Source organism: Pteropus medius, unplaced genomic scaffold (assembly GCF_902729225.1).
Source record: "Pteropus medius unplaced genomic scaffold, Ma_sr-lr_union100, whole genome shotgun sequence".
NCBI classification, from domain to species: Eukaryota; Metazoa; Chordata; class Mammalia; order Chiroptera; family Pteropodidae; genus Pteropus; species Pteropus medius.
The window spans coordinates 10112171-10137165 of NW_024340849.1; the positions used below are offsets into that span (position 1 = coordinate 10112171).

The 24995-nt window shown below is 45.6% G+C and overlaps 1 protein-coding gene across 10 annotated transcripts in view; it reads left to right on the forward strand.

The window, feature by feature from the left end:
* Positions 1-1573: 1573 nt before the first annotated feature.
* RNF152 (ring finger protein 152) overlaps positions 1574-24995 on the forward strand; it is a 70291-nt gene continuing 46869 nt past the window's right edge. For 2 of the 10 annotated variants that reach the window (XM_039840271.1, XM_039840255.1), the window contains exons 1-2: positions 1574-1771; positions 2897-3020. The gene's annotated coding sequence lies outside the window, so the exon portion shown is untranslated. The other 8 variants (XR_005648073.1, XR_005648076.1, XR_005648075.1 and 5 more) reach the window with 8 other exon arrangements.

Here is a 24995-nt window from a genome sequence, read left to right on the forward strand (position 1 = left end):
CTAGTAAAATCTTGGGTTGTTATAACTCGCTGTCCTATTCCAAGCTCCCAGCCAACATCGGAGTTTTCAATACTCTCATTAGCTTCTCATTGAAAAACAAAAACAAACAAACAAAAGAAACAATGTTTTTTTCCTGCCCTAAAATTGAGGCAGAAAATACTCTTGAAGTCTCCTCCTCCGAGAATGCCTTAGGCTTTTAAAACATACAGCTTTCACTCCCGCCAAGTGTAGAACAGATAACTTCAGGGAACAAAGCACAGGGATTAGCCAGGTGAACGCTGTAATTGGGATCCTGGAGGGGACTGACCCTCATTAAACTTTGTCTCTTGGTGACTACTTTCTGTATGTGCTCGGTGACACCACATTCGGAAACATTACTAACAGGGTTTATTTGTGGGACAAGACGAGGATGGGCAGTTAGGTACATTGTGAATTTCAGTAGGTCACACGAGCACCCTTTGGTTCATAAGGTTTCTTTTTCATCATCTTGGAAGAAGCACTTCAAGGAGCTATTGGGAGAGGTTAGAATGGCAGTTCCTTTTGGACAGGACTGGAGGACAGAAAAACAACTTCCCTTCCGGCAGCTGGGAAAGGCTGAAGCGTCTTCCTTGGATGACCAAGGGCCCACTCCGTTGAACCTGGTGCTGGAGCTCCAGGAACGTTGGCAGGCTTAACTTAACCAGAGTCGCAGAATAGAGTTTTGGATCTTCATTCTGCATAGATATCCTTTGAAAAGGCTCCAGAGAGCATGGAAAAACCATCCTCTACCCCTGACATCCCTCCTCTCTTCTATTTTGCAGTTGACACCGGCAGCAAGAAACCATGTCTTTTGATTTTCTTAGGGGAACTAGACATTCTAAGCACGTCCCTGCGGTGGGAGTCACGTTTTACCGTGGAGAATAGAGAGGGCCCAAGGTCCGGCGGATCGCGTGCTGCCTGGAAACCCGTAGAACCCACCGGACTTGCACCTCTCTGCTCCCCTACTCCCTGCACCCCACCGGAGGGAGCGAGTAGTGGGGGATCCTTTCGGGCCTCCAGTCCACGAAAGCAGGACCCGCCCTGGCTGGACTACGTGAACTTTAAGGGTCAGCCAACAAGGATCTGCGGTGACGCTGATCCAGGGCAGTTTCTGGAAACGAGACGATCTCAACTCCTCCCTTGCTGGGTCCCAGGTCGGGAGCCGCAGACTGGCCCCCGCCCCCGCCCCGCCCTCCCGCCGGCTGAGCTTTCACACCTGATTCCAGCTCGGGACCCACTTGCGCACGGGGAAAAGACAACGTCGGGGTCCCCGCCGAGGTCGGGCACAGAGGGGCAAGGCCGAGGGAGCGCGCGAGGGCGGGCGGGCAGCCCCTCACCCCGGGGGTGGTTTGCGATTCCGGACGGACAGACTGACGTCCCGGACGGGTGGGGGCGGGGGTGGGGCTGCGGGGGGTGGAGCCGCCGGGGAGGGGCGGTGCCGCGGGGAGCCGAGCCCGGCCCCCGGCCCCACCCCCGTCGGTGCCTCGGTCTGGGCGGGGACACAAAAAGCGCCCGCTCGCAGTGGAGCGCCGGGCGGCGGGTCCGGCCGGGAGCGCGGCGGCCGGCGGGGCAGGTGGGGCGCCTCCCGAAGGGCAGAGCGGGGCGCTGGGGCTGCAGGCGCCGACTCGCGCTCCCCGCGCCCGCTCCGCATCCGCGCCGCGTGTCTGGCTCAGAGGGTGGCGGGCGCGGCGGGACCACCCGGCGATGCTGCCGCCTCTGTAGGGAGCCCCGAGTCCACTGCCGGGAGAGGTCGGTGAGTTTCGGTTTGTTTCTCTGCTTTGTTCCTTATGGGTCGGGGGCGGCGAGAGGGGCGCAAAGGGAGGTGTGCGGCCCCACCCAGAGCCGAGAGGCGGGAACGGGGAGCCGCCTGTTGTATAAGGGGTGCCTTTCGGCGGTGTTTTGGGGGGCAGGGGCCGCAGGGCTCGGGGAGGGGGCGCGGGTGGTGGTCCTTATGGCCGCGTTTCTCCGGAGCGCTGGTGGAGTGGGGCTGGCGGCTGGGGTACGGGCGGCGGGGGATGGCGCTGTCGGCGGCTCCGCTGAGTCCTCGGATGCCCCCTGGAGCTCTGGTCCTAAGGAGCTGCTCGTCTTGTGCCCGCGCGGCGCGCGCCCCAACTGCGCCCCCACCCCGCACGCACCCGAGTAGGTCCTCCTGCGAGCCCCTGGGCGAGCGCCCTCCCCAGCCGCAGAAGTTGCCCTCGCGCGCCCCTCTGCGGCCCAGGGGCTCCTCCCGCGAGGAGAGGGCGCAGTGGCCGGCTGGATGTCGGGGGTCTTTTGTGCAGACCCACGCGCCTGGGGCGCTTGCTCCTGGAAGGGCAGTGGCAGGACAAAGCAGGCTGCACTCGTGGGACGAAGCCGCGTCCCCTGATCCGCCCAGGGTGGGGGTGGGTGGCGGGAGCGGGCACGGTTTTGGAAAGAGTAGAGAAATCGGCAAAACAGTGCCAGTGACTTGACGAGGTGGCGGGCCGACTGAAAGAAAGAAGGATGCTCGCGAGTGCAGCGCTGGTGTGTCTGTCTGAGCGGGTGTCTACGCGCCCCGCATTGCCATGGAGCCTGGGTACCTAGTAAATATTGCGAGTGTGTATTTGCCCCAAGACGTTATCCTCCGCCTTCTCGTATTTCTTTCTGAGGGATTCCAGTTGCTAGTAGAAGCGCTACCACCAGAGGAGAACTTGGGGGCGGGGGATCCTGCAGAGGAGTGGGGGAGGTGGTTATTTATCCTGTAGAGAAATTAGGGCGTCGCCCTCCGCAGCCCTCCACACCTCCGCCGCCTGTCCCCACCTCCCCAGTGCCCCCACTCCACCGCCGCTGGCCGGGAGGATGCTTGGATTTCTTTCTCCGCCGCGCGGGTCTAACCCTCACTGCATGTATTTCACTGCAGGCTGAACAAAGCTCAGGCTCAATTGTGCTTCCTGCTTGTCAGCCTCTTGCCTCTCAAACGCGTACCATTTCCACTTGATGTCATCGCGCAGAAGGGGGCGAAAGGGACTCGGTGACAGATTCAGGTAACCCCTAATAATCTGGGTAGCCACCTGGGTGTCTCTGGGTCCTTTGGGCCAGCAGTGCCTGCACGGGGCGGTTGGGGTGGTTTCTGCAACACCATTGCATTCCTGCCTGTGTGGAGTGGGGGCTGCCCAAACTCCTGGTTCTGGGAAAGAAAGTGCCAATGACTTTAAATTAAACCTTCCTTTGGAAGAAGTCACTGAGGGCAGGTTGCATTTGGGGTTGTATAAATCCCACCTGGTTTTTCTTCAATGAGAATTTTGATGTAATCAACACATAGGCAGTTGAATCTGAATTGTGGGGTTTGGATATATGCCTGTTTGCTTATCTGTAGTAATTTATTTTGGCTTAAGTCTGTAAGTGGGATAGCGGTTTTTTTTTTTTTGAAAAGGTATCATTGTAAGGCTGTTTATAAATTTGACCGGTGCTCAATTAGGGCACCGGTCAAATGTGGCGACTTTCTTATGAAATAATGTCTCTCCCCCATCCCTTCTTTGTAACAGCATTTGCAATATCAAGAAGAACAAGCCGGCTGTAAGTTACTGGGAGGTGGAAGGAACATAGAAGACAGCTTTAGTTAAGTTTCCATTTATATAGCTGTGACCCATTAGGCTCTCAGTCTGCATTTTATCTTTAGGTTGTTGGTTCGTTTCCAAAAACTCTGGCTTGTTCTTTCCTTTCCAAGGATAGTTCTGTTTTGATGTCAGCCTAACCAGATCTGGGGTTATCTTGATAGAGCTCAATGAAAACGTAACCTTCAGACGTGTTAGGACACCTTGGCATTGGCGTTGTCTCCTAGAGGGCAGAGTCCTGGCGTCCTACACAAGTAGCAGAGGATAAGAATGGTTCTGGAAATGGACTCAAGGTTTGTCTTGTAGGAAGGAGGGACTGCTGAGGACCAAAGGCTATGCTCTCTCTTACACTGCAGCACTGGCGGCAGCAGCTCGGTATCTGTGGCAGATTCTCTCTTCATTTTCCCCCTTCAATTCCTTAAAAAATAAAATTAGAAAACTTGAAAGATTTGTCATTCACCTCTAAGGTAGTTTTGTGTTGAAAGGTGACTTTAAAAAACATACGTGACACCGGCATTTATCCTTCTGCTCAAAGCATGTGGAAATCACTAGAAGTAGGTGAATTATCTAGTCGGGGCTGAAACAAAGGCCAAGGCTTTGGAAAGATCAGATTTGTAATGGTGTTAGGATCGAGGTATTTTGACAAGTAATTTTTCTGTCAGCAATAATGCAGGGTGTGTGCTGTGTTCCTATGAGAAGAAAAACCACGTGATGGACTAATAAGGAGTATAATAATGCAAGAGAAACAAAGGGTGTGGTGTATTTTTTTTTTTAATAGAAAAAATAAATACCTCACACACAGAATTCCACATGGGAAAGAAAACAGCTGCCTGCACATGTAAATGCACGTCCAGGAACAGAGATGGCCATGGTGCAGTGTTAGGTTTCACTGTGGCTTTAAACTGTGTACAACAATACATCATAATCAAATGTCGTATTGATGTTCAATTTTTTTTTTTTTTTTTTTTAGGTGGAAGTTCCCCACCCCCAGATGTCTGCAGTAGTGCATTTCGCTTTAGGTTGGGGGAGCCCTAGAGGTTATTAGAACAACCTTTGCCTCTGGTGCTCCTTTTACAACATTCATTTAATTCATTCAGCAGATGTTTATCGTGCACCTGACACATACTGGGCTTTGTTATCAGGGCCAAGGAGTGAGGGGTGTGGAGACACAAAAATGAACCACCTTCAGGGAGCTTACAGGGTGATGGAGAAATGATGGCCTGATTCTAATTAAGCTCAGTGGAAGCTAGGGAGGGAGAGAGTAACAAAGAGTATGATATTGGACTGCTGAGGAGGAAGCATGTGATCATTCAGCCTTTCCTTGAATGCCTCGTTCACTGGGGAGCTCACTACTTTGTAAATGACTGGACCTGTTGTTAGAAGGTGACCTTTTCTTCATAGTCTTTAAATTCTTCAGCTGAATTCCACATAAATGGTTAGATTTCACCATTATCGAAAGGTCATTCTGTTTTCATCCCTTACTCCCTCAGAGTTGTTTGAACCTGTCTATCATGTTGGCACCCTCGACCTTTCAAAGTACTGTTTAGTCCCTGTCACACTTGAATTTTGAAACAAATTCTGCTTTTCTCTATGGCCTGATTTAGAAAACAGATGTGGGGTGGGAGGACTCTGTGCGTTCTTTTTTTTTAAACAGTGATGTATCAGCAAGATAGGTTAGGTTATTCTGCAGTAACAGCCTCTGAATCTCAGTGGCTGAATACAGTTTCTTTCTTTCCCGTGCTGTGTGTCAGGCACAGCACGGGAAAGAAAGAAACTGTATTCAGCCACTGCTCTTCGTAGTCCCTCAAGGACCCTAATTGATGGAGCTGTGATCTTCAGTGTGCTTGCAACATCAGTGAAGCACTGGAAGGGAAACTAGAGGGCCTTGCTCTAGTAATGACGTGATCTAACCCAGAAGTGACTGACATGGCTTTGGCCAGAACTAGTCCTGTGACCCCATTTAGCTACAAGTCAACATTTCTTATACTGAAAAGGGGGAACTGGGTACAGGTAAGCAGCACCGATGACTTCCACAAGTGATGTGGCTTAGACGAGGTTATAAGGTGTGTTCCTCTTCCGGCCTAGCTCAGTGCTTCATAGGATAATGGGGTATTATAGCAGTATTGACTGACTGAATGAATGGTAACTATCTTACAGAATCTGGCCCCACCCCAACCTGTTCCTTACTCATATGTTGGTATTATATTTACTAATATGATTGTATACTAGTCATCAAATAAAAAAGAATGATAATTTTCTCTCTTTTTGCCTGTCTCGAGTAGTCGTTTATTCTGAAGTGCTAGGCCAGGAGATATTCCCAAGGCTGGTTTTAGGAGGTTCATGCTTAGTATTATGTAATAGAGAGGTGTTACTTACAGACTTTCTCTTTCTCACCATTTGCCTCTTGTTTAAGACTTCCTGAGTTTGTTTGGAACAGCCCAGGGTAGAAAAAGAGTGGCAGGGGGGCCCAGCCTCACCCAGGGGGTGGCCTCTGCCCAGCAAAGACTGCGAGGCAACAGATAGGATCTCGCAAAGGCAGGGAGTACGTGTAGGGTAGCTTCGCGTTACCTTCTTCTTTCTTTGACGTTTTTAGAAAGAGCAATTTGGATGAGAAGCCTTTTCTGGTCACAGGACTAATAGACTACCCGGAGAGTTCTGGGGCATGCGTACTCACATTAGCAACCATGGTAACCATGAGGGTACGATTTCAAGCCTTCCTTGCCACACTCTCCCTAAAAATAGCTGGGTGCTGTGAACTAGGCATTGCAAAGGGCTGTGGATTAAGCAGTTGGTGGCTCATGCAGAGATTTTGCTATGGGAAGTGCTGGTCACTCACATCTTTGCTCATGTTGTGATAGATGCATGCATAGGTCAGAATTTTTAGGATTTGATGAGTACTTTTCGCAAAAGCATGGAATTTAACAAAGTAGTATTGCTCTGGCTCAGTCATCACTTTGTTAAAATCATCTTTATAAAGACAGCTTTCCATAGACAGGTGACATGGTCAACTGACGGTTAGCCCCTGAGTCACAGTGGCTAGAGGACATGGGTGTTGACCCAAGAATGCAGAGGCCTCCCTCTGGTCCAGCTTCCATCGAGGGACAAAATATCACACTCAAAAAGCTTCTAAAGTGAGAGATGAGCAGCCAAGATACCGGCAACGAGAATCAGAGAGAACCCGTCGCTGACCTCCAAGAACCAGGCCAGGGTGCCCGGGCTGGGCCGGGAGCAGGGCGCAGACCGAGAGGGGGAATGAAGTCCTCGGGGACTAGTTTTGAAACACATTTGGGAAGCTCCAAAATACATTTCTAGATCCCGTTTGGCCTCTGATTCCCCACCACTTTGATTTCATAATGAAGCCGTCCGGCTAGGCGGGCAACCCTTGTGCGGGGAATGTGGTCCCCGGCACCAGCGTGGCAGCGACGTGGAAGCCGGAAGGAGGGGGCGGCGTCGCTTTTCCTGCTCCTTCGCGGCTTTGCATGAGCTGCACCGGGCGTTCCGGGAGTCTGCCTCAATGATGGAAATCACCACTTGGATAAAATAAGTACTCATTTTTATGTTGAAGGATTTTCTACTTCTAGTTGACTTACTGTCGTAAGATTTAAAGAGGAATGTCTCAAATTGTGTATATGTGACTTGCATTTCCTTTGAGTGGTTCTTGAGGCTGGGTGATTTCCTGGTCTAGCTGCCGAAGCCAGAGTACATTCTTTGTCCCTTAGTGGAGGCTGCTTGTGCTCTGCTGGGAGTGGAGAGGTTGAGTAGGAAAAGACGCCTTATTTGTTACTTGATCTGTTAATCCCTGCAGAGATTAAACTCAATGCAAACATCCTGCATGATAATACTTATTCTAACATCACGTGGGCTTCCTGGGGTATCAGACCTTCATGCATATAGGGATGAAATGCAGATGTGCCACTGGTTGAGGCCAAGTCCCCAGGAAGTGGAATCTGCAGATGCTGTATTCTGTGCTTCTGTTTTCCCTAGATTCTTCTCTTTTATTGTACCAAGGGAATGCAATTTTTCTGGCTTAGTTCCCATTTATAAATCCAGATAATCACACCTGATGCACTCCTCACTGCAGTGCTATAAGAATTGATGAGGTTTTGGTAGAAGCTTTAACAGGTACTGTGGAAATAAGGAGCATTATTATCAATATCGGTATTCTGTTTATTAACAGATTAACTGGCCCTCCTTAGTTCCCATATTTCTCTTAATTTCTGTCCCCACTGCCACATCCTAGCCCAGAGCCTTATTTTCCTTTAGGCTGTTAGGGTGGTTACCTTCACTTGGCTTTCCCACCCCCAATCCATATTACAAAATACTCTTACCTTTAAGACAGTAGGCTGTTCTAATTGTTTGTTCCCTTGCTTAATAACCTTCAGTAGCTCCTGTTTTTTGGGGGAGGGATATTGGGTAGGGGATGAAGTTCATATTGTTTAGTCTTTAAAATTTTCCTCAGCTTGACCCTAGACTTCCTTTCCAACCTTGACTTTTGCTCTGCCTGACTTTAAAACGTCCACTGTTCCTCAAAAATGCTTTGCATAGCCTTTTTCTTAATTTCGGAATAGTCCATGGCCTCTCCCTAAAGCCCATCTTTAAAGATGGACTCAGCTCTTAACTCTTCTAAAACATTTAACTCCATCGCTTCAGTCCTCTGCAGTCCGTCACTCCTCCAAGAGTTCTTCGGCGGTATTGCCTCCATCTTTCATTTCATGCACACGACAAAGGGCACTTATCATGGATTGTCTTGTATGATCACTTAAGATCGACATGTCTTTTTTCTTTCTGTTTAATTGCAAAGAACAGAAACCCGCTCGAGCTAAACGGGACATCTTTTGTCATCGAGCCACATATCACAAGAATCCCAATGAGAGGTGCAGTCCCCTCCAAGGGGATAAGCGGGATGGCAGGTCCCTTGTAAGTTCTTTAAAGATAAAGACTGGATGAGGTTTAACCCAATGTTGTGCTCCCTCCACATTTGTACAAAGTCAGGGCTCGGTAGAAAATCATTGACAACACCGAAATGATTTTGACTGACTGTGATAAAGGAATTATAGATGCTTTTGGTTTGTAGATTTAAAGGAAGTTAAGAGCCTCGCCTACTTGCATTAATAATGATTAAGAATTGAATCAAATTAAGGTTGCTAGTCTGCCGCCTGCGAACCAGCTTTTGGGAGGCTGGTTCATCATTCTAACAAAATGATTTGTTGTTGATGGTCTGTTTTTCAACTTCAATTTGCGTGCTTCTTCCAAAACAACAACAACAAAACAAAACAAAACCCCTCTTTTTGGTGATATACAGCAAGCAGCATTAGAACTTTACACCCCACCAGGCCACCCCACAACCTCAAGGAGCAGATTGTGCTGTTTGGGTTTGACACAAGTGGGGGACAAGGTGACAATTGCCCACAACTGGCTACCACATTTCCTTTCTAAGTCAACTTGTGTTCATAAAGCGCCTTTGTGAGAGACATCTGGTTTACCTCGCCTCTTTTGATTTTCGGAATACTCATCCACATGACAGAAACTCTTCTTCGACACTCGGAATGCTCGATCATTATGGATAGTGTTATTATGAAAGAGGAAATGTGTTCAGCTGCTTGGAGAAAATGGCCAGGAATACATTAGCACTGAAATGATGGGCTCAGCTTGACGAATAGTGAATGGAGCTGAGATAAATGTCTCTAAAATAAAGTATTTAGTGTGATATTCTTCTGCAGTTCTATTGCTCTGGGGTAGGTTTGCAAATTGCTTCCTTGCAGGTTAATATGAAATTAAAAGTGATTGGAGAGCACATGGACTGATCTCTGTACTTTGTTTAGAGAATGTGCCCCTTTGTTGCCTGAAACGTAGTATTACTATCATTTTGAGTCACAGCTTATTCAACCGTGCAGGTAGAGAGCCATTGTAACTGGGGTAAGTACCTGTCCATTTCTGTTCCTTCACACTAACACTTCAGAAATCTAAGGTAGGAATCCATCTATTCACCTGTGGCGATGGGTAAAATAGCACTTGGAACACTGAACAATGATGACTTAGCCCTGTATTAGGTATACAATTGCGTTTATTAAATTTATTCAAATGTTAAGTGCCTACTGTTTGCCAGGCATTATTCTGCACAATTCTAACTAAAATCCATGCCTGAACTTATAATTTTCTTTTTAGGCAATGGCAAAGCTAAAAGGGAAGAAAATAAAAAGATATGTATCTGATTCTTTTTTCTCTCAATTTTTGATCCCTTACCATATATGCCCATCTTGCTTGATCTTAATTCAGTTGAGTGGTTAAAAAGATTTTGAAACTGCATAGGTTTGGGTTCAAACGTGAGCTCCGTCATTAATGACCTTGAGGAAATAAGGTCTGACTGAGCCTTGGTTTCTTCATCTGGACAATGGGGGACCTTATTGAATTATTATGAGAATAAGTGAGATCGTTTATGTAAAGTGTTGCCTTATACATTATAAGCGCTATATAAATGGCAGCTATGATTAACTTCCATTTTATTCAGCGTCTGTCACCCACCAGTCATTGTGTTGGATTCTTGAAATCTCAGGATGAATAATCATGGTCTAAACTGAAGCTCTTCGACTAGACATGGAGAGAACCACTTCCAAATAGCTACAGCCTTTGGCATTTATGTGAGAGGATTTCTTTTGTGTGTCATTGTCATTAGAATCTTGCCATTGGAGAGTCTTTGTAAAGCTTCGCTTAAATGACCCAGAGTTTAAGATGCTGGGCCCTCTCTGGGGGAATCTGAGAAAGCTGGGGGATTCTGAAACAGCCCCAGCCCATCTGGGTCTGTCTTAAAAGACATCAGCCTTTTTCTCCTGTGGTGTCACTTCTCCCTGGCAAGCTAAGGACCTCCTGTAATGGACCTCACCTTCCTAGGGTCTGGTTTCTTGGGGGTAGGGTGACCCACTGACTCAGTTTGTCCAGGACTAAGAGGATACCTGGGTCGAGGGACTTTTCTGTTTTGAACCAAAACAATCCCAGGGGAACCAGAACAAGTGGTCGCCACCCAACAGGAGTTCTGTCCTTGTTCTGTGATTGTTTAGAGTCCTGAGACAGGCTTCGTGGACATTTTACATGGTTAGACATACAGCCCCCCTAAGAGAAGAGGCAGGAGAGAATGGGGCACGATAAGACAGGAGGCGGCAGTGTGGCTGTGTCAGCCCCTCTATTTATGAATCTGCTTTTTGGAATGGGATTATTATTGTTATTTTAAAGAAGAGAGCTCTTTCATAAAGGCAAGAAAACGAGACTATACACTTAAAGTGTAAAGTGAATGAGAACTTAAAAAAATTCCATGTAAACAGTGGTATTTGCTGTGCCTGGTTGGATTGTCACACAGGGCTTGGTACTGAGCAGGGACTCAATAAATACTCGTTGCAGGAATGGCGGACCCAATTTATTCTTCAGAAGTAACTTGGAGAGCTGGCTTCCAGTTCAGGCTGGGTTGCTGACCGTCGGAGGATTTCAGTCTGGGCCCTTGGATAGCTTATTTGCAAATGCATGAACCTCGACCTGCTCTGGCTTCCTTGTTGCAGTGGTGTCTGGAGGGTACTTAGGTATGAGTATGCTCTTTTTGACTGTTTCTCCTTCCTGGTGGAACCACACAATGCCAGCAGAGGAGTTGCCTTATCTTTCTGCAGCAGGGGTGCTCCTGGGCGGTGCCCATGTTGTAAACAAGAACATAGCCCAGACTGCGATGGGGGTGCTCATGCATGCAGTGCCCAGTGCTTTCCTCCCAGAGATAGGGAGGGGTTCCTAATGAGTCTGTTAGTGCCTCACTGGCTCACTGGGGTCGGGAAGGGAACCAGGCCCGGTTGTGTACTACTGAGTGGAGACATCTGAAGCCCTGGCTCCAATTTGCTGGTATCCGTTCTCTCTGAATCTCTAACTCATGGGATTGATGATGGTATGGGGGTTCAGGGCCAGTCACCCTAAAGATGTGCCTCTGTGGTATGCAGATGGTTTTGAGCTAAGGGCAATTTTAGTTTCAGGCTCGAGAAATTTCTGCCCCTCCCTTTAACTACCTAGAAGAATTTAAATTAGGGGCCTTACCCATAGGAGATTATCAGAGGTGACTTCTTTTGACCTATCTGTAAGCTGCTCTTCTCATCATCCTGCAGTGACCCTTTGAAGCCCCCAAGGCCCTTGACCTCAGACCCAGCTCAGGACATCTCATTGACCAGGTCCCCCTTCCTGTCTCCGAACCTCTCGTGCATATGGGGGTCTCTGACTCTCAGGTGTGGGGGTGGTTCCCATACATATGTATTCATTACACTTGGTTATCTTCTCTTGCTAATCTGCCTCATGTCCATTTGATTGTTTGACCTGGAGGGGAGAGGAAAGTTTGCTCCTCCCCACAGTGGAAACTGATAAGGCCCTCAGCCGCCAATTTTTCTAGTCTTTGTGTTTTGTGTCTGTGGAGGCGTGACTGTTTATCCTGGAAGGTTAGGCTGGTGCAGGCGAGACCTTGCCAGAAACGGTAATTAGCTTTGCTGGTGGCCGGTTCTGTAGATCCCACGCAGAGGGTGCCCGAAGGTAATTGCGAGACATCTACGTCACCCTTTCAGAGTTCTCTGTAATCGGTATGGATGCTGAGATAGATTCGTGTATGTTCTTGATAAGCCAAATTTCTTCACGGTCTATTACTTCATCTAAGAAAAAGGTAAATAGCTTGTTTATGGAAGGAGACTCTAAACAAACAAAATTCATTTAGTAAATTACCTTTATTTCTGTACACAAAACGCTAAATATTAGTTCAAAGGGTTGCTAGTTCTTTGCAGACTCAGTAGTTTACTTATTTTTTCCCAACACTGGAGTCAGGTCTATCGAAAATTAATCGTTCACATACCTTGGGTTTATGACAAAATAATAAATAAAGTATTTCAGAATTGCATTTCCTTGACAGGCATACTTCCCCACAAGAAATTTGTTGATTTACTACAAAAATAATCTTCACTAAGAAGTTAAAAAGAACATGTCAGATTTTACCCCAGACTTATGTCACCTTATTTGGGGAACCCGTCCACAGAGATGCAAACCCTCTCTTTAACGTGCTCCTTAGAATAACTTTCTCCTGGGGTCAAGACCGGTCTGCAATGCAAGTTGAGAGAGAGGTTACTGTCCTGACAATTTAGAATTCCTTGTCAATTAGGGCCGTCATAATCACTTTTGAAGTGATAATCACTTTCGAAGTTTAAACACGATTTGGCCTAGTTCCTCTAGTTGGCTCAGCTTCATTTTATTCCTTACCTTTGACTCATCGCAAAGGGCAGCACCCTTTGCCACTTTTTAGTAAAGGGGAATGAGGTTTCACTCAGACAAAAGCCCTAGAAATAGATGACTGGATTGCCTGTGCTCTGGAATTCTTGCCCGCCGTCGGAGGAAGTGCTTCTGAACTCACTGACTCTCCCCTGGCTTCTGGAGTCTGCTTCCCTCATCTTAACTTCTCCTTCGAGATTCTGACTTGTAAAGAAACAAATTTCTTCCTTTTATGAGGCTGTTTAGTGCTAGGTGACTGGTGGTGTTCGATATAATCTATAATACTTAACAGCTAAATACATTTTGTTTTCCCAAAGCTGATCACAGTTAAAATAAGAAAAGTAATAGAGAGCAACAGTTTGAAGGAGGAAGAGCGAGGAAAGAGAATAATGGGGGTAAATTATTGGGTAGGAATTTGGTGTTTTTAAAGTTCAATTTTAGCTTCAAAATGAAGAACAACCACTGTTTTACATGGTGATGTTGGCTCCGTCATTAAAAATATTTTGCCCAAAGCTAATTGAAATTGTACTTAATAATGTCCTACAAGATGACATGGAAGTTTATCAGATATTTTCTTTCCCAAACTGTGTTAGAGTCCACAATTCATGACAGTTTTGAGGTGTGTGGGAGCTAACTCCAGCTCAAGATAGCAGTGTCTATCATATACTTCAGAGGCAGTTAAAGCACTGGCACTTTAAGCCTGTTATCTGGGAGGCAATTGAGCCTGGAGAGTTAGGTGACCTGTCCAAGGTCACGTGGTGAGTTTATGCCAGAGCTGGGATATGTCAGACCCTGGCTGTCTGGACTCTTAACCACAGCCTGCGAGCCACATTCACAATTGGAATTAAGAATCAGAAGAGGTGAAAACTCTTTAAAGCAAAACAAAACAGATTCAGTGTAACATAATTTAAGAAGAGATCAGACTTCTACACAGTCCTGATTTTGGGAACAAAGATAAATGATTTTGGTCAATCACCTGCCTGAATCGATTTGATGTTGACTTTGAGGCAGCGTTATTTGAAAGAGTTAGTGACTGAGTTTTGCAATTAGATTTCCTGCTATTCCTTGGGCTTCGTCCTATGCTACCACGTTTCTGTGAAGTCTGGGGTGTGAAATATTTCTTGAAGAGCCTCTTGACGGAAAGCCAGTGTATGTCTCTGTGTGAGGGATTCAGTCAGATGCTGGGAGCTTAAGACTTTCATGAATACACCACTAAAAATATGTTTGAATAAAAATGCATTTTTACAACCCTCCTCCCCTAGTTTTTCTCCATACTAGAAAGTAGAATAAATTATATCCGTTCATATTTCCTTTCCTTTGTTCATAAAGTTCCCTTTTCCTGCAACACCTTTTCTCCATCCCTGCTCCTCCCCCAAATAAACACCCTCCATAGCATCTAGATCGCAAACTGTAAGTACTAAATGCTTCCTTCAAGACTTCCTTCGCATTCCTCCTGCCTTATGGATCCTGCATCAAATCTATCAGGCAGAACTAATTTTTCTTCCATTTGTTCTTTTTATTCCCACTTACCCCTATGTATGCTCATTCTATTTATGGTTGCTCCCCTGCCCCAATGTGAATTCTTTGACTGTTGGGACCTTGTCTTATTTAGGAGTTTAGATGAATGAATGAAGGAACGAAGCAAATGAATGAAACAACCATCGTTATTGTGGCTTTTGGGATTAATTAGAGTGTATGTTAGTGGATAATGGTTGTAGACCTGAGCGTTGACATGTTGGGCTAGGTGCTTACCTAAATCTCAGCATCACTGACATTTGGGGCCGGATAATTTTTTTGTTGTGGGAGACTGTCCTGTGCATGGTGGAATGTTTAGTAGCATCCCTGACCTCTACCTACCAGATGCCAGCAGCCCAGTTGTGACAATTGAAATGTTTTCAGACATTGCCCTAGGACTCAGGAATCACCCCCAGTTGTACTAGATTGCTTTCTGCGTTGAGGCGGGACCATGGGACTGGTTTGCACCCATGGGGTGTGTGTGGATATGAGAGGCAGTTAAGAGTGGGGTGCCATTTCCACATTCTTTCTCTTTCTGATCTGTTGGCCAGCTGCAGGGGAGCAGTGGAAAACTGAAGGCCTAGGGTAAGAGGGAGCAACAAGATGGAAGGAGCCTGGGTCCTGAATGACTCTGTGGAACAGAGCCTCCCTTACCACGCTGTACCAGAATGCAGTGTGAAGAAGAGATTAAGCCATTATTTTGTTAGGCCAATGAGATTTTGGGGTGTTTGTTTTGGCTACCTTGCCTAACCTTCACTCACACTTGGAATGAAGAGACATTACTGGAGCAGCCATGTTAGTATTCCAAGTAGTGAGTGAAAACAGATTCTAACCTTGGACATAATCATACTGTGTATGAATATGTCTGCAATACAAGTTCAAGTTGAGATATTTGTGGCAATTTCTGTTTAATGCGATCTAACAGTTTTAAGGGAAAATGACAGATGTTGATACCCTACAGGCACAGCTGTTCCCCACACCGTTAATAAGTAAATCACTGTCTGATGTGATGGGCTTTGAAATGGACTCATATATGCTTAGTGCAGCCAAGTGCTGTGGATTAGTGTCCTTTAAAAAGCTGAACTCAAAACCTTGCTCATCAAACTAAATTCAGTACATAGTTCAAGAATTCTTTTGCAGCAATTAATTGTATTTGTGGTGCATCTATGCAGAGCCACTGACAAAAACGTGTAACGTCGATCGGCTTCATTTGGCTCCCGTCTGGATGCCAGCAGCGGGGTTGTTTGTGGGAAACAATGGCTATTTGTGAGCGAGCCCTTCAAGGGCTGAAAGCGTTGTGTTTGATTAGGTGGTCTTGGAGCCTGCTCCATTTGCATGGCGCTCGACCCATTGTACACAGATCTAGCCCTGGTGAACTTGACCCCACCTGTCAGTCAGTCAAAGGATCCCTGTCAGAAATAGAGCAAATCCAGCTTGACGCTTTTAAAGTGGGAAAGGCTCTCTTTCTAGTAAAAATCCTGCTTGGTATCTTAGTGACCAAATCTCTGATCCTTGTGTTTTCTTTCCTCATATAAGATATTTCCACAATGATGATGAGACTTGCACGTGGGCACTAATTACGTTCTAGGCTCTAAGAGTTTTGCAACCAGCATAAACATAATTCTCATAGTCTTATGGGGAAGATATTATTAATATCTCTATTTAAATTTATTTACAGTAAATTTAAGCACAGAGAGGCTAACTGACTTGACCAATGTCACAGAGTGAGTATATGTCAGAGCTGGGATTAGAACCCAGCTCTGATTAGCTCCATAGTTTATGCTATACACCGCTGTGGTGTGCTACCTCAGATTTTTCATTCTGTTACGGAGACTCGGTTTCTCTGAGATGTCCTGTATTTTCATGACTTCAGCTAACACCTGTATGTAATGATTGAAAAGAGCTGAGATTTTTGCTTTTTTTTTTTTTTATGTGGGTTGAACATAATTTCCCAATTTAGCTCTTGTACCTTTCATAACTCCTGGCATAGTCCTTCTTAGTGAGAAAGTACTAACTTAGAATGCTGGTTTGATTATTTTCATACAGAGACAATCCTTTAGGAGGCTACGTCTGTAGGAATCGGGACACACGTACACAAGGAACCCGAGTGCCAGGTGGTATTGGATGAGTGCAGAGAGGGAAAGATTACTTCTTGCGAGAGGTTTGGGGATGGCTTCACAGAAGAAGAGGGTTTGACGGTGCCCTTGAAGGGTAGGCAGTAACCTGGACAGGTGAGCAGGTAGAGTGGCATTCCCGCTGCAGCAGCTGTCTTCACGACAGCCAATAATGCTCTCTGACTGGGGCATGGAGCTGTGAGCCAGACTAGTAGGGAAAAGATTAGAAAGGTTGTCGGGAATGGAGACATTGGGATTTTTTTGGCAGGAAGCCGTTGATGGTTTGGGGGTCGGGAAGGATATGGGTATGAAGCTGTGCTTTCAGAAGCTTAATCCGACAGCCCTTGATGCGGATTGGAGCAGGAAAAGACAAAGGTGGGGAGATCAGTTGAGGTCCAGAGAAGACAGAGCGAAGACCTGAGCCCCAGGGCAGGGCAACAGGAATGGAAGGGAGGCATGCGTGTGCGAAACATTTCAGAGACAAAATTAGTAGCATTTTGGAGACTGATTGCATGAGAGGTGAGTTAAGTGGATTTTCAAGTCTGAGGTACTGGGTTAATAATGGTGTGACAAGTATAAAATTGCATAGGAAGACCGGATTTGGGAGAAATCAAGAGTTCGCTTTGGAGATGACATTTAGTAGAGAAGTCGGAGTTGTGCCTTCGAGAGTAATCGACATCCAGATTAGTCATTGTGAGTCCGAGGTGGACCCATGTCGCCACGTGGGATTGAGTGCCGCTAGACAGCGGGCCGTGAAAGGACATGGGCCGAAAGGGTGGGAGCAACAGAGAAAAAAAGTCTGTTTTCTGGAGCAGAGGACACCTGCATGTATGGAGAACTAACAGTGATATGTGACTTCATGTTATGGCGTAGCTTAATTACATTTATTATCCCCAAACTGGTTATGATTTCTCCTAGATTTAAAATATTTACAATGTTTTGCAGACCACGCATGAGGAATGTTCAGTATGGGACCCTGCCTGGAATTCCGGGAGTCCGGTCGGAAGGCCCTCTGCTCACCTGAGCTGGCCGCTAACTCATCGGCCCCTAGCCATGCTGGGGACCGGCCTGCCCGCCCCTGCCACCGCCTCTGGGATGCCTGCGTTCGCGTTCTTCCTCCGTCCTTCTAGTCAAACCCTAACTCTTCCTTTAATCCTCTACTTAAATCCCATCTCTGAATCCTGGATGATGCAGCTGAAGGTGACCTTTGCTGCATCCTGCATCTCGCAGATCTCGCATCCCGGGACGGCCAGCTGTTGACCCGCGATAGATGTGGGTTCTGAGGCCTATGCCCGCCTGATGTGTCTTTTGAATCCCAGGTCCCCCACTTATTTATTTATTTATTTTGTTTGTTTGTCCCGCTTATTTATTTATCTATTTACATTTACTGAATCATCCTATTCATTTATTTATTTATTTTTTTTTTACGGTAAACGTTGTCATGAACTGTTATCTGCTGACTAACTAGTTTTTAATCTCCTTAAAGATGGCAGTGATCTTATGCTTTTTTTTTTATAGCCCCCATGCAAGTCCAGTTATGGTATCTTCGTGCTGCTCAGCAGTTAAGGACTACCATCCGGGAGTTTTCTCCTCTCTTTGGGGGCACAGCATCTTGGTAGTGGAGCCTTGTACTTGCAATCAGAAGTATAATATGTCAGTTATCCCCATTGGCTTAGTTTATATTTGTCTTCTATTTAGAAGACATATTGACTGTCTCAATTATTTTTCTTCGGGCAGTTAATGCTCAGTGAGACTGGCAGTGACGAGATCGTCTTGGAGCAAATTGGGTTTTGCCTTTGGTTTCATGTAAGATGTTGGGGGTGGGTTTTCAGGAACCAAATTACGTGCAGAGGTCAAATGGGTAAAACAGTGGTAGAAGCCTAAAACTGGGTTTTATATTTCTGAAATTAATCAGACGAAATTCACTTGGTGTGGGGAACGGTTGTGAATAAACAGGATGAAACTAGGCTTATTGAGATAGATCAGGAGACTACTTTGGGAGTACAGTGGCTTTCATTTTCCTTTCACGAGATTTGTTTACTAATACAATCTCAGTTTCGTCAGGCTCAAAAAACCTCTAGTAATTGGTACCGATTAGTTAGCGTCCGCTGTCCTACGCCTTGGCCTGTTCCGTTTTCTCAGAGAACAAGTCCACTTTCTTTGGGTAATGGCGAAAGAACTCTTATTCTTTCAGAGGATGTGTTAGGTAGATGGATGTTCATAACTGGCTTTTGAATAATCACACTTTAGTACGGTGGCAGGAAAAGAAGCAAATGGTGATGGGAGCTACTCTAAGATATAAGACCGACCCGTTTTTAAATATGAGATTGTACAATTTTAAATATTGAATATCTTCAAATTGAGTTTATAAGATAAAGAGATAATTGCCATTGCGTACTTGGCAATAACTAAATCCAAAGCATTTTGCGAAGCTCTACATAAGTTACCCAATTTAATTCTCAGAATAATTTAGGACTAAATTCTGTTTTTATCCCCAATTTGTTGGATGACCAAACTGAGGCACAGAGAAGTTTAAGAGCTCGCTCAGGGTTATGCTGCCAAATGGCAAAACCAGGATGGGTACCCCTAATCTGATGGATAGTAGTGTTGGTATGTCAGTCCATTACAGTGCGGTGGGCTTTCAAACTTTTTGGAAGTAGTTATTGAAAGTACCAAAAAAAAAAAAAAAAAAAAAGAAGCTCTTTTCAGAAACAAAATATACTAACAATAAATGTCTTTGTAGTAATTAATTTCTGGCTACAGAGATGAACATGATATTAAAAATGAAATACTAAAAATGTTAGTTTTAATTTTAGTCACTGTGCTCTAGTCATAACAGAGTTGTAATTAATTATTTTATTGTGGCTATGTTGTTTCCACACCAGAAATTCTTCTGGAAATTATAGTGCAACAAATAGCTGCTGAAATCTTGATGGTAGTGATTATATCCATGCCATAATTGTGCGAGTATAGACTAATGAGGTTATTTTGAGGGAAGTCAGCTTTGGTAGAATAGCGAATGCTTTTCAAATGTAGGACAAGCCAAAAAGGAAAGAGGTTCAATTATGGAGTTGTAATACATAATAGAAACGGGTGAGTTTTCAGGAATATTTTGGAGATTAAAAATTACACTGCCCAGAGTGAATTCAGAGTTTTTTAACCAGACAAGATCATTAGCAATATTTTTGGCTCTGGTAATAAATTTAAAAAAATAAACATTCGCTAATCTCTAGCATGCTTTCCAAAGTCTCCATGTTTAATGTTGGAAGTAACGTGACGTCGTCAGGTCTGCCACCTTTCTGGAGTCTCCCTCGGAAGAGGTTTTAGCTTTGCCATGAGTATTCTAGGTGTTAGGGGCTTACCATGTCCTGAGTAAACGGGTCCATTTTACAGTTAGGAAAACTGAGACTAAGTGAGGTGAATTAATATTCCAAGATCTCTGCAGTCAGAGGTGGATAGAACACGCATTCTTTGGAACCTGCTCATGCTCCAGGATTCGCTGTGTGCCCACCCCAGCCCTTCCTTCTGGCGGTATGCCACCAGCATGCTACGCCACCCCTGCGATGTGATCTCACCCCGCGGGCCTGCGGTGTCCATCGTTTTGCCATTAGAGATTCATTCCTTGTGGTGTGGTGAAAACAGCAGAATTGTGGTCACTTGGTAGACCGAGCGCTGTGTCCCTACTCTGCTACTTATTTCTCAGCATTGGGATCCTGAGCAAATCACTCCTGAGCGAAACGGCCTCATTTAAGATGAAACTGGCCGTACCTATCTCAGGAGGTCACGGCGAAGGACAATAATGATAACCGTGGTGCGTGGAGCCCTTGCAAGGTGCCAGGTGCTGTTTTCAGCACTATGTATTTGTTAGCTCCCTTAATTCTCAGAACAATAATCTGAGGTGGGAACCGGAGGCCGGCCCAGAGAAATTAGATGACGTGTCTGAGGTCTGAAGCTGGTATAGACAGTGCCGCATGAATTACTTCCTTTCTCTTTTCCTGCCGGGTGTTATGTCCATCGGTTCTCTGCGGCAATGTGAGTGCCCTTGTGAAGGGCAGCACATGCACATCCGTAGGGCTAATCATTTGATTCCCGCATCGACCATCCCCTCTGGGGAGCAGGTGCGTGTTAGGGTGAGGATCTAATGGAGGGAGTGTGAAAACAGAGAGCACAGGTTGTAACATTCTCTGCGCTCTGCTGAGACCCTGGGATGGGTCTCAAAAACGGGCAGGAGGCACGGACGCAGGAAGGCGGTGGGCGCTTGGTGTAAACTGGACCATTTACCTGGGACGAAGCGGCTTTTACCTTGGCTTCACTTTTCTTTTCCTTAGATCCAAAGAAGTGAGGTCTACAAACACCCTGGTAGGAAAATAGGACTTTGATCCTTTTTCTTTCTTGGTTAATCTTAAAAGAATTCTTCTTTCTGCATCCTTTAAAAACGGGAGAGAGAGAACAGCGATGTCCTGAAGCAAAACCTAAAGGGAGCAGGGTTCAGAGTCAAGACGCAAACACCGCACTGGACCTTGGAGCAGTGGAGTTGCCAGGGATTTTGAAGTCTTTTTTCAAGGGGAGCAAGCCAGCTGTGGACGGACCAAGGGGCGAGGGACGGCTGATGGGAACCGGAAAGGGAGGCGTGGCCTCCACCCTTTCTTCCTTGGGTAGAAGGAAACCAGAGCAGACCAGAGCACTGAGCACCAAAAAACTGTTTGGGAGACAAGGAGATGAAAAGTACGACATGACGGTTTTTTTAAATCCCATGCTCGTGTGTATTTGCAAGAACAAATTCCATCCTCAGACACGCTGTTCAGTAGAGCCTGTTTGGAGTGCACAGGCCACGTCGTGCCTGAAATGAAATTTGACCAGCAAAGGCTTCCTGTGTGCTTTCCACACCCCCACTCACTCCAGGCCCTTTGTAATCTTGACAACAGGGTATTAATGTTAAATGTGGGTCTGGCAAAATAATATTTCCATATTTTCAAATTCTTTTTCAAGAGAGGGTGAGGTTTGGGAGAAATGGAAGGATACGATTTGACAAGGTAACATGGTGATGCTTAACCTGAGTCAGTAGACGTGCGTGGCTTTTCCGTCCTGGATCGAATTCAGAGTGAGCAAGCTCAACATTTAAGTCTACGTCAGAAAATACAGATGCTTATAGTGAATCCTAATTACACTGCTACTGCTGTCCTAGTTTCCTGACCAATGTGTATCAACTTATATAAACTTTCTCATTTTTTGTCTTTCTATCACTGTTGCTTATATAGTCAGTTGAAATTTGAGGATAGAGATTTCCCATTTCTATGGATTTCACTGATTAGAATTCTGTGGTAACTGAAACGAGGGATTGATTACTTTACCTAGTCCTCCTTACGAAGAAATGGAGAACTCAGGATATTCATAAAACAAACAGGATTACCTGTAAGACGTTAGAATGTTCTAAAAATCTTTTCGAAGAACCTCAAATGCTTATGAAAGACCTGTGCTCTTACAAATGATGAATACTTTTTAGTTCTTCTATTTAATCATCAGAGTGGGGAGCCTTAGAGTCTCCAGTAGAGGCGATTGTTTATCGATCCGATTTTAAGGGACATGTGAAGAATCCTGTGTCGTTGACCTTTTCACAAAGGCGCCTTGGTAATGCCTGCCCCTGACTCTTCTACACACTTTTCTGCTCTGCGTTTTCCCCTCACATAACTATAAGGCAACATACCGATCTATGCTTCTCCTTCATTTAGTGAACAACTTCGAAGTTGCTTCTAAAGCCTGTCCCGCTCCTTGTGACCTGAAGTGGCCTTTCTGGATGCCCAGTGCAGCGAGTCCCCTGCAGGGTCAGCTAAGGGTTGCTGGCTGGATTCCCTCTGTCCTAGGGTCTCTGAGCTGACACTAAGCAGGTGTGGCTGCTCTTGAGCCATTGAATAAACTGGGAGGGAAAAAGAAATGTTGGAAAATATTTTTTAAACGTTTTTCTCTGGGAGAAACACCTTGAACGTAACACAGCTACGTTCGACACTTGCAGGCCAGCCTCTGTAGTCAGCAGCTCATTCTGAGCCTGGCTACAAGGAAAGGGATCGGGGAGAGTTAGGAGAGCCAGCCCCTCTCCTTAGAGACTCTCCTCGGGAGGTTTTGTGAAAAAGGCTCTTGGGCATCCAACCACACTTATTAAGTGCTAAGAAGGTGAGCAAAAGTGATTTAATAGAGTGTTTGATTTAGCTATAGCCTATTCGTTTAAGGTTAAATTTACATAACAGTGGAGTTGTATTTTCTGGTGCATTTTGTGTAATTTTACAGTACTGCAAGTTTCCTCATAATGTGCGTGCCCTGGACATTTGTAACCGTTTTATTTACGGGATTTAGGAACATTATTCTACATTTTAGATGATCACCATGAGTTAGAGTTGTTATCTCTGCTTTCCGTGCCGCATTGCCGTTGGTTTCAGGATTTATTTGATGCTGAGTTCACGGTCAGGAGTGGATGCCTGGACGGTGAGGCGCGGGCCGTGGGGAGTCCGGCCTGTTTTGCATCGGTCACCTGTGGGAGGGTCGACAGAAAAGCTACAGGGAGTGAGTACAGCTTTCCTTAAAATTAAAAAAAAAGAAAAACTTCTCTCAAATATCTCTTTGCTCCCCATCCTGCGGCCAGGAAACACCGGTGAAAACCAGTCTGACTTGTGCATTCAGATCGTCATTTTTTATAATGCACGGGTCACTCTAAAGTTCCTACTCTGAGAGTTATCTCTCGCCAGTTTTAAATCCTAGCAGCCTCGCTTCATAAACCCATTAGCTAATGAGAAGATATCTAGGTGCTCTCCCGCTCCTGTGGTTTGTGACATTTGAATGCTTGGTGGGAGAAAAATTCTCCAACAGGCAGAGCTTTTAAAAAGTGCCCATAAATTCTTTCCATCTCCTCATCTCTCACTCCTAAAGGACCCAACTTTGGGACAAGCCCCTCAGTCTGTTATTTATTTTCTTTCTTGCTTTTTGAAGTGTTCCCGCTGATTTGCCAGAGCAGTCATTAGTTCCAAAGGTTATATAGACTATCTCACCACGGCCCTGCTAAGCTGTGGGAGCACGGGCAGGTCATGGGCAAGGACCAGTAGACCCTGGTGGGCCTGTGGACCCTACTCTGTTGGTGATGAGGAGCGAGTAGGATGTCTGAAGCTGTAGTGTGGCATCATCAGATGGTTGAGGCGTGGGAAACCGGGCAGAAAGGGTGGGTAAGAATCCTGGCTCTGCCAGTTACTCCGTAACTGTGTTTTAAACGTCTTTGCTGCCATCGCTTGATCTGCAATATGAGGGCAATAGGGATGCTTTCCCTAAGTGGTCCCAAGGATAAAGGAGTCACCACGTGGAAAGCCCCGGCATAGCGCAGCACCCCTGAGGGCTGGCTGGGATCTGACTTGCCATTTAGGGGCAGTTCACAGGATGGTGGGAGTGAGGGAGAGGCTGGAGACAAGGGACCTGGTTTGCAAAGTTGCAGTTGCCAGTGAGGTGTGCCCTGTGGGACGTGGTCCTCTGAGCTTTGGAGGTAGGGGGTACGTGGTCAGGACTGTCCCTGCCGGCTTCTTCATTAGCCTATGGTGCTTGTAGCAATAGACCTAAGAGAAATTTTATGAGGCAGAATCACCAGAGCATGGTGAAGCTTCAGAAGCATTATATTATCTTGTCTTTTGGACAATGTGGTCACTCTAGGGCCCACTTGTTCTAAAAGGGAGATACGACATTGAACCTCAGCCGGCTAGTCTTCCTTGTAAACTAAAAGAAAATGGCCATATATATAGAATTTTATGCGGTTTCTTTGGGGACGTGGGGACAGATACTGCAGGGACATTTGCGTTCAATTTAAAATGAGTTTCCTGGGAAATCGATTCGACTATATGTCTAAACTCTAATGTTGAGAAAACTCTTTTCTGAGGCACAAAAGTATTAGTTCATTATGAACCTTTTTGAGGTGAGAAAGATTCTAAGTACTAAATTCCACCACGGAATGGAGGCTGCTAGCAGGGGATTATCTAGGACTTGGGTTTAGTCAGTTTGCAAAACAATTCAGCAACGTTTAAAAAGGCAATGGGAGGAGATAGTATTGCTTTTTTGTGCGGCCAACCAGGTTTGTCACATGGATTAGTAATTTAGATAGGAACAGCCATGAATCACTACTTAGAGTTTCACATTTAATTTTATCCTGGAAGCAATTTCCTTTCAAATTTTTGAGCTGCAGTTATCATTAATGAATTAAACATTATGAAACCCAGAGAACTATTAATTCATTTTGAAGTAAGTAGACATTTAAATCTGAAAAAGAAACCTTAAATTTTTTCAGTGGTGTTTAATATTTTCAAGCTGGCAAAATGTGAAATGCCATTCCTGGATGTCATTTCCCAGAGTCGCTAGTGGTGGGTATTGGGGCGGGGGGTGTATGTGCCAACATCTTGGCTGCAAGTTTGGGAGTGTGAAAAATGAAGTCGAGTTTTCTTGGTGACCAGTGATGGGGCGTTTCCCAGAGAAGAAAGATTAA